Here is a 10,540-nt window from a genome sequence, read left to right on the forward strand (position 1 = left end):
GCTTAACATTTTTTATTAGGCTACATTAATTGTACAAGGATAGTTAATGTTGGGTGTACATCTTTTTTTCCAAACTTTTTTTCCGATGGACAGAAAAAACTATCTAACATCGGGGCTGGGGATATGGCCTAGTGGCAAGAGTGCCTGCCTCATATACATGAGGCCCTGGGTTCGATTCCCCAGCACCACATATACAGAAAATGGCCAGAAGTGGCACTGTGGCTCAAGTGGCAGAGTGCTAGCCTTGAGCAAAAAGAAGCCAGGGACAGTGCTCAGGCCCTGAGTCCAAGCCCCAGGACTGGCCAAAAAAAAAAAAAAAATATATATATATATATATATATATATGTATATATATATATCTAACATCTCACAATTGTGTAATTTGTTTTTTTGTGTCAGTCTTGGGAATTGAGCTCGGGGCCTGGACACTGTCCTGAAGTTTTTTGTTTTTTGCTTGAGGCTAGCATTCCACCAATTCTTCTTCCAGCTTTTTGGGAGGTTAATTGGAGATAAGAGTCTCATACATTTTCCTGCCTGAAATGGTTTTGAACCACAATCCTTAGATCTCAGCTTCCTGAGTTGCTAGGTTTACCTTTGTGAGCCATCAGTGCATGGCTTATAACTGTGTAACTTTTTTTTTTTTTTTTTTTTTGGCCAGTCCTGGGCCTTGGACTCAGGGCCTGAGCACTGTCCCTGGCTTTTTTTTTGCTCAAGGCTAGCACTCTGCCACTTGAGCCACAGCGCCGCTTCTGGCCGTTTTCTGTATATGTGGTGCTGGGGAATCGAACCTAGGGCCTCATGTATCCGAGGCAGGCACTCTTGCCACTAGGCTATATCCCCAGCCCCATATAACTGTGAAACTTTTAAAATGGCATTACAGATACGTAATTCTATAGTGCTCTTTTTTTCTCTTTTGTGACAGTGAATGTAGATCCTCAACAGCTTTGTGAAAGCTGACAGTTGTCCATTGTACTGACAGACCGGATTTATTTGTAAATTCTTGCTCTTCTTTGTTTACATGAGCTTTTATTTATTTAATAAAATTAAAGTCTCCTTTGACAATGTTATCCTCTGTTCACTATCATCATAGTGTAAACAATATGGTATGGAGGCTGAATGTGTGGATTCCTGAACCGTCAATTGGTTCTGTGATCTCTTTCTATCTTAGTTTTCTCAGCCATAAAATGAAAATTCCCATAATGCCTACTGTTACTGAGGTTTATTTTAAGGATTCATTGAGTTAACACCCCATGGTTTTAGAACAATTACTGGCATGAAATAAATGCTGGCGCAAGCTATTATTATTACAAATGACATCAGGGTTAACATTACTTCATATATCTTTGGGAACTTGTATTTCCTTCCTCCCTCCCTCCTTTTCTTCATTCTTTCCTTCGTTTCTTCTTTCCTTCTCAGGGTCACTCTGTGTAGCCCAGGTAGCCTTGATTCTTTGATTCCTGCCTCTACCTACAGAGTAGTACTTGGATTACAGGTATGTACTATGCCTAGCTAGCCTATGTATTTCTTTCATTTTTCTTCCAGTACCAGGGTTTGGGTTTGAGCTCAGGACCTTACACATGCTCAGTTTACTTAGCTGGCATTCTACCATTGGAGCCACACCTCCAACCCTGCTTTTTTTTAAATATTTTTTTTTTGCCAGTGTTAGACCTTGGACACAGGGCCTGAGCACTGTCCCTGGCTTCTTTTTGCTCAAGGCTAGCACTCTGCCACTTGAGCCATAGCGCCACTTCTGGCTTTTTCTATATATGTGGGGCTGAGGAATCGAACCCAGGGCTTCATGTATATGAGACGAGCACTTTACCACTAGGCCATATTCCCAGCCCCCAACCCTGCTTTTTAATTTACCTTTATTTATATATCTTTTTTTGTGTGCTGGTACTTAGGGCTTGTCCTCAGGGCCTAGGCACTGTCTGTTACCTTTGCGTGTATGCGGACTAGTCATAAGGCTTTAACTTAGGGCCTGAGAACTGTCCCTAAGCTTTCTTGCTCAAGGGTAGATTTCTAGCCTTGAACTCTACCCTTGAGCCACAAATCTGCTTCCGGCTTTTTATTGGGTCATTGGAGATGACTCTCATGGTCTTTCCTGTACTGGCTGGCTTCAAACCATGATCCTCGGATCTCAGCTTCCTGAGGAGCTAGGATTACGGGTGTGATCCAGGAGTACTCAGTCAACATTTACTTTTGCTGGTTATTTTTGAGATGGACTCTAGAAAACTCTTCTGCCTATGCTGCCCTTTCTTCTTTTCACTTTTCTGTATTTCCCACATTACCATTGGATATGTTTTGTCATTGAAAGTACAACTGCTGCATTTGCTTATTAAAAATTTGCATTTCTGTGGGAAGCTATGTGTTGGGGCCAGAGAACAGATGAGAACTCTCAGTACGTTACATCGAGTTTTACTGTGAACATAAAACTGCTCTAAAAAATTAAAATAAAAGCACTGTCAGGTACTGGTGGCTCATGCTTATAATCCCAAGTACTCAGGAGGCTGAGATCTGAGGATCACAATCTGAAGCCAGTCTGGGCAGGAAAATCCATGAGACTCTTATATCCAATTAGCCAGCAAAAGCCAGGAGTAGATCTGTAGCTCAGAGTATGAGCCTTGAGAGGAAAAACTAAGGGACAGCACCCAGCCCCTAAGTTCAAACCACTGGCAAACACAAAGAGCAACAACCTGCTCTCTCGTTGATTCTTCCCTTCCATCTATACATTCCTTGATACCAGCATTAAAATCCCTAAACTTACAGCAAATTTTGCTACAAACATAAATGTAGAGTACTGAGCTTGTGAGAAAGCAGCAAAATAGTGTGTAGGATTTTATAGCTAGTGTAATGAGGCTGACATTGAATGTCAAATAAAAGAGAGAAGCTGTGATTTCCCCTTGTAGTTGAAGCATTAGAATTGTGGGCAGATGAAAAGGGACAGCCAACATCTGCTGCCTCCTTGAAACATGACAGCCTTTTTCCCTATGAGTGTGTGTCCTTTCCTGAGATACCCTCAGAATTTCCTGAAGCTCTGCCCAAGTAAGGCAAAGGGGAAGGGCTACCCATGGGGCATGGGGCCACTGGGGGAGAGAGCAGCATCTCACAGGCTGTGCCTCTGCTTCTGTGACATGTACACTCTTAGGCAACAGCCTGGGCACCAGGGAACCAATCCATAAAGTATAGTGGCCTATGGAAGTTCTTAATTGACTGGTACCCTGTAAAACCCAAAAGACACTCTCAGTGCTGTCACTGATGCTCGTGTAAGAAAGCTTATTGCTATTTGCTAAAGTTCCTTCAGGTTCTTTTTTTGTTTCCAGTCCCTAGGCTTGAACTCAGGGCCTGGGCACTGTCCCTGAGCTTTTGCTCAAGGCTAGCTCTACCACTTGAGCACAGCACCGTGTGTGTGTATGTGTGTGTGTGTGTGTGTGTGTGTGTGTGTGTGTGTGTGACTTATTGAAGATAAGAATCTCACCGACTTTCCTTCCTGGGCTGGCTTTGAACCTCAATCCTCAGATCTCAGCCTCCTGAGTAGCTAGGATTATAGGTGTGAGCCACCAGCACCCAGCTCCTTCAGGTTCTTATTTTCTTTTTCTTTTTTTGCCAGTCCCGGGGCTTGAACTCAGGGCTTGAATTCTGTCCCCGAGCCTTTCTGTGCTCAAGGCTAGTTAGTGCTTTACCATCCTTCAGGTTCTTGTTGGGAAAACATGGGGTTTGTCTTTGTAGAGCTTTATTTCCGAGATTCTGTTATATTCTAGTTTGTGGCTTGGGAGATGCCACTCCCAAATCTGTTTGGAGAAATATCAAGGATCACATCTCAGCCTGTGCAGATGTCTTTGGACTTCAGGGCTCTTCATTGGTGACTCAGAACCATGGCTCCTCAATAACATTTATAAATGAATCCATCTTTGTTTTACCCACAGTATTAACTGGCCTGCCATCCAAATACCAGCTGCCAACATGGCACTGGTTCAGAATAGCATGTCTCCAAGTCCTGCAATATTTTTGTGCTATACTAAGGTGTTTTCCTCTATGATCACATCTCTCTGTTTCCTTCTCTAAGAGGAGAAGCCCCTCTGCATTGTTCCCAGTCTGTCAAAGGCTACCTCATCTGTCTCTGCTGCAACCCTGAGCAGCTCTCTCCACTGCACTAGCTGATAGTAGAAGTGAGGAGAGGGGCTCAGGCCACACGCCTGTCTGTAGACACAGACAAGAGCGTCAGAAGCTCTAGTAGTATGTGACACCATTGACGGTAAAGCAACAATGAACCTTGAGTAGAATGTGAATGTGAATTAGAGTAGAATATGAGTTCGAGTAGAAGGCTCCATCACAGCATGTCTAGCTAGCTCTTTCTGGACTTTAAGCAAGTTACTGTCTCTTTCCATACTTGATTCTCCATCTACAAAGAGAAGCTATTGAGTTTGTCTCTCAAGTATGGTGAGGGTCTCACTGGTAACCCACACCAAGGGGCCTGCACGTTCTAGCACTGGGCATAGAGACTCCCTCTATTGTGGTTTTCTTCCTTGTATGTTGGATCTGGAGGCTTCATAGCTACAGCACGAACTGTAGCATTGGTAGGGGATCAAGGAGTGTTTAATACAGTGGATGGCTCTCAGTCTTTTAGACTTCAGCCATCATTAAATGAAAAGAGAAAAGGCTAGGTCTGGGGATGTAAGTAGCTTAGTGGTAGAATGGCAGTAGGCTCCATCTCCAGCATCACAGAGGGAAGGAAAGGGAAGAAAACTGAAAGAAAGGGAGAGAAGAGGAGTGGAAAGAAGAGGAGGGAAAAAAGGGGAAGAGAGGAGATGGGAGAGAAGGGAAGGCCATAGACCAAGTGGAGAGTCATTGATATTTTATTTTGCAGGTAAGGGTACAAAAATAAGTCTGCAGAAGACTACAGTATTCTATTATTTATGTTTCATGAAATGAGAGAATTTTAATCCTGCTTTTAGAAAAGGAAGGGCATAACATGCAAATAAATGTAGCTGTGTGAAAACCTCTTGAAGTGTCTTTGTCATTTTCCTAAAAACATCACAGCCCCATGTTAGGGATCTTCAGAACATGCTTACTTTCTGAATGAGGAAACAGGATCCTAAAGAGGTGAAGTGACATACCCAAGGTCACACAATGGCTACAAAGCCTCACTATTATTTAGGACCACCAGAGATGATTTGGTGTGCCTGTCCAGGTGCCTAGACTGGGAATGGAGGGACCTAACCATTTTATGCTGCAGCCACACTTTCTGTTGGTTCCATTCTCAAACAATGATAGCCATCCTCCATAACAAAGACTGGTGTGAGAGGTGATGAAAGAATAGCTTCACCAAGACTCTAGAGATGGGGCTGGGGATATAGCCTAGTGGCAAGAGTGCCTGCCTCGGATACACGAGGCCCTAGGTTCGATTCCCCAGCACCACATATACAGAAAACGGCCAGAAGCGGCGCTGTGGCTCAAGTGGCAGAGTGCTAGCCTTGAGCGGGAAGAAGCCAGGGACAGTGCTCAGGCCCTGAGTCCAAGGCCCAGGACTGGCCAAAAAAACAAAACAAAACAAAAAAAAAAAGACTCTAGAGATGCACCTCAGGTCTATGGGAGGAAGAATTAGGCAGTGAAACATTTCAGCGGTAGAGCCCTTGCTTGTACAGAGTTTACTTGAAAGTATTTCCACCAGCAAAAATAGGTGGGGCAAATATGGAAACCTATTAACAATGTGTTAGTATCAAAACTTGCATAGCAAATATTCTATAATAATAACAATAAAGGGCTCTGGCAAGGCAAATGAAAGGGATGGCCTTACTCACCAAGAAGAATCCTCAGGGAGAGCTTTAGGAGTGCAGAGGTCTAGTCCTCACTAGCCTTGGGCAGAGAAAGCCGGGCCCGGGCAGTGATTTTGGTTTCCTTGCTTCCTCCCCAGGTGGACCTGCTGTGGCTGGGTGATGAAGGCCTCCTGCCCCTTCTCCAGGCAATCAGTGTACCATCTGACAGACCTAATCCTGCTGGGGATGATGGGAGCTGTTTAAAAGCAGCCAACCAGCATGGAGGGCTTATGAATATGCTAATAGGGCCTTGATCTGGTTGGCTGACCTGTGCCATATTTGACCCCAACCCCAACTCCAGGTGTCCTGAAAACTAGATCAGAGGGTCTTTTTGAAATGTCATCTCCTGTATTCTTTCCCAAGACCTACAGAGCCCTTTGAACATTTGGAGACTAGATTGCCTAGCATCTCCCACTGCTCCTGCCCACTCCGCCCCCACAAACGCTTCTGACTGCTGCATCCCAGTTCCTCGCTGTGGCAGCTCCAAAGTGATCGTCTTTCTCCCGGAACATCTCAGGAGACCGACTTCTGCTCAATACCAACACCTGGTGTCTCAGCTGCAGGAAGGACAGGCTAAGTGGGCTCCCCTCTACACAGGTTGGCACATGTTGGGAAGGCTGGCTGCTGATCTAAAGGGTCCATCCCTGACAGAGATGAGGACATTGCCTCATCTCTCTTACCACTAAATACCAGAATTTTGCCATTTTCTCCTTTATTTAGCTTGGGAAGTAAAATGAATATTGTAAAAATACAACAGTGAAAACCAATGCTCAACCCATTAGCCTGGATAAATCTTCAAACATAATGTTAAAAAGTCACAGAGTGATACAGGAACTGTGATTCCATTTCTATTAAGTTAAAAAAAAAAAAGGCAGCCCTCTTCCAAACTGCACAGACTTTCATGGTTTATTTGCCTGTCCATTTGTCTTCATTATAACCGAATGATGAGATAGATAGATAGATGAAATATAGGTATCATAAGCAATATTCAGTGACTATAGGGCATAGTTTCTATTTCATAGTCCTGAGGTAGGAGGACAGGCTATAGTTTCATCTGCCATCAGGTCAGTAATATTCATTAATAGGTAAACAGGATATGAGTGTAGAGTTCAGAGCATATATATCAGACATACAAAAAAAGAATGCTGTCAGGTGCCAGTGACTAACACTATAATCCTAGCTTCTTGAGAGGCCAAGATTTGGGAGAGTAGAGGTTCTAGGCCAGAAAGAAAAAGGAAGGAAGGAGAAAGAACGAAAGAAAGAGAAGAAAAGGAAGAAATAGAAGGAAGGATGGGAGGGAGGGAGGGAGGGAGGGAGGAAGGAAGGAAGGAAGAAGGAAGGAAGGAAGGAAGGAAGGAAGGAAGGAAGGAAGGAAGGAAGGGTGTGTTTTATTCAAGGTGAGCTGACTACTGTGTGGTGTTTTCTCTAAATGAAGCCATTTCACATTTCTAAATTTTTTCTCATGTAATTTGAAAGTGAATGCATATTTCCCTCAAATTAAAAAATGTCAAATTGGCTGCATCTTGAGATCCCGACCTCGGGTGCAGTCCTGGTGCATCAATACTTTCTCTCTCAATAAAATTATTTTCATCCCCCCAAGTCAAATCATGTGTATACACATGCATATTGAGGCTGTAATAAAAACAAGAGTATGACTGATATGTAACTTGGTACAGTTATGGTTAACTGGGGCTGATGACCCAGGAGGACTGCATAGGTTTTTCCATACCACAAGTTGGGTAGTGGGTATGATTACTTCTTTATAGTTCTTCTTTAAACCATACACAGATTTGTACTGTTGAATATATATTTTACAATGGAAATGTTTCTTGAAAAATTCTCTTTTAAGCTGAGCATTGTGGTTCAAGCCTATAACCTTAGCTACTTAAAAGGAAGGTAGACCTCAGTTTGAGACCAGCTCAAGCAAAAAGACTTTTTTATTTTGCCAGTCCTGAGGCTTGAACTCAGGGCCTGAGCACTGTCCCTGGTTTCTTTTTGCTCAAGGCTAGCACTCTACCGCTTGAGCCACAGTGCCACTTCCGGCTTTTTTCTATATATGTGGTGCTGAGGAAATGAACCCAGGGCTTCATGTATATGAAGTGAGCACTTTACCACTAGGCCATATTCCCAGCCCATCAAGCAAAAAGACTTTTATGAGACTTCATCTCAACCAACTGGCCCGGCCACTGGCATGCACACTTATCCTTGCTACAAGGGAAGCACAATATCGGGGCGAGTTGGCATGTGCCTGTCATCCTCAGCAACATGGGGAGGCACAAGTAGGAGGGTCATGCCAGCCTGGGCCTGCCTTGAGACTCCATCTTGAAAATAACTAACGCAAAAAGCAGCTAGAAGTATGAAGCAAGTGCACCTGCCTAGCAATAGTGAGCCTCAGACTTCAACTCCCTCCCAAAATCCCCTGACAAAACAAATACACAAATAAATATTTTCTTTTGAATCTTGTTGCAACTTATATTCACGAAATCTTGTTCTAGTAGATAATGCTGTGCTCTGGGAAGGTTGAAATACAGAAGAGTGTGCTAGCTCAGTAACTTGCATCTTGGACCTTGTAACAGCTCATAGGTAAATTTCAAGGAAATTCATTTTAGCCTTCATTTTCTGCGAGGGATTTTGTCCTATACTATGTGTGTATGTTCTGAGACTATAAAATATTTGTTTTTTGAGACAGAATCTTGCTATGTAGCCCAGGTTGTCCTTGAATTTCTGGTCCTTCTGCCATACCTTCCTGAGCAATGGGATTATGTTGGGGTCAGCTGTACCTTTAAGGGGCCACAGCTGACCTCGACCTGTTCCTCCCCTTCTTGTCTTTAACAGGAAGAGAAGCCCCTGTTCCTGGGGCTAGCACGGGTGCTATGGCGGAGGGGTACCCCAGGGGCCCATCCATAGGGGGCTGGACCTCTGCCAACAAAGGAAGTCTCCTGACATCATTTGAGGGACAGCTCCTTGGGACCAATCAGAGGCCCCTCTCTTGTGCCCGCCTTTGGGGTATATCTGGGAGGCTCTTCATTTGAATAAACAGAAGCCCTAGAGGTTTTTCTCCAGGGGCCCACGCATCCCTGTTGTTCTTGGCGGTTTGGGGGCACCCTGCGACCACATGCCACCGAGGCTACCTGTGGCCATCGCTCCCGCGTGAGCGATAATGGACCACCCAGGAAGGAGCAGACAAGCCCCTTCCCCCCCGCCAAGCGAGGGGAAGTAGAGAGAGAGAGCCCACAGGATTATAGGCCTAAAATTGCAAAACTTTAAGATTAAGTTGGGTGATTATTAACTCTCTGGGAGATAAACTTTCCTTGAGCTTCTACAACCCAGAGAAGGGTCTCTTAAATTATTTAAAATCATGAAAGAAATGAAAGAGCTTGCCATTGTAGTACATGTTTGTAATCCCAGCACTAGAAAGGCTGAAGCAAGAGAATTATGAGTTTGAGGACAGCCTGGGCATATAAAGACCCTCTATGTAAAAGCCTAAATCAATCAATCAATAACCATGAGAGAATCAAACAGCTATGGGAAGAGAAGCTGGGTTTGCTCAGTGGTAGAATGCCTGCTTGCCATTTTTGAAGCTCTGGGTTCAATCCCCAGCATACACACAAGAGCATGTGTGCATGTGCATGAGCACACAGAGAGAGAGAGAGAGAGAGAGAGAAATTAAGGTGCTATCTAAGGAATATCAACAGCAAAGATTGCCATAGCTCTTTCTTTCCTCAGCTACATCCAATAGTGTAATAAGCATGGAAGTATGTAGTCAATTCACACCTACTCACTGGGTACCTACAGAGTACCAGGCACTATGTTGTGTGCAGAGGATTTGGGAAAACAGCAAGTGGTCTCTTTCCTTTCTGCTGTTTGGCCAACAGAGGGACTAGACAGGTAAACAGGATAGAAACAGGCTACTTTGAAAGCACAGAGAAAGTATCCACTAACTCTGTCAAGGAGGATTAGGAAGGGAATTAGAAAGAGACTTACAGGATGATTAGACGTCCCTAGGCAAATAAAAGGGAACAACCCATGCAAAGATGTGAAGGCGTATAATAGTACATTGGGGCATCAGCCAGTGGTGTGACATAAGCTCAAAGATCTGTGAGAATGGAGAGAGGAAGGAACACAGAAGCCAGGTTAGCAGGTATGTGGTCAAGTTGAGGAATTTGGACTTTATTCTATACATAGAAAAAGCACATAGGAAGACTTTATGCAGGGGAGTGGCAGGGTTAGGTTTGTATCTCAGAAGGATCTTTGACAGAGATATGCCGCTGAGCTAGAGAAGGTGAATGGAGGCTCAGACTTGCTTAGGAAGGTTTGAAAATAATCCAGATGAAGGACACTGAGGACTTAAATATGGACAGCTACTGGGCATGGATTCTTTATTCTTAGTCCAGCCTTCTGCCCACCACTCTGGAATTCCCATGGCAGTTCTTTCAGGATTTGGGGGGCATGAAGGCTCTATGAAGGTTTTAAAGATCAGGTTAATAGCCAGGCACTGGTGGCTCACACCTGTAATCCTAGGTACTCAGAAGGCTGAGATCTGAGGATCATGGTTTGAAGCCAGCATGGGCAGGGAAGTCCATGAGACTCTTATCTTCAATAAACTACTAAAAAAAAAAAAGTTGGAAGTGGCTCTCTGGCTCAAGTGGTAGAGCACTTGCCTTGAGCAGAAGAAGCTGAGAGACAGCGCCCAGGCTCAGAGTTCAATCTCCAAGAGGGGGGAA

This window comes from Perognathus longimembris, chromosome 14 (genome assembly GCF_023159225.1).
Source record: "Perognathus longimembris pacificus isolate PPM17 chromosome 14, ASM2315922v1, whole genome shotgun sequence".
NCBI classification, from domain to species: Eukaryota; Metazoa; Chordata; class Mammalia; order Rodentia; family Heteromyidae; genus Perognathus; species Perognathus longimembris.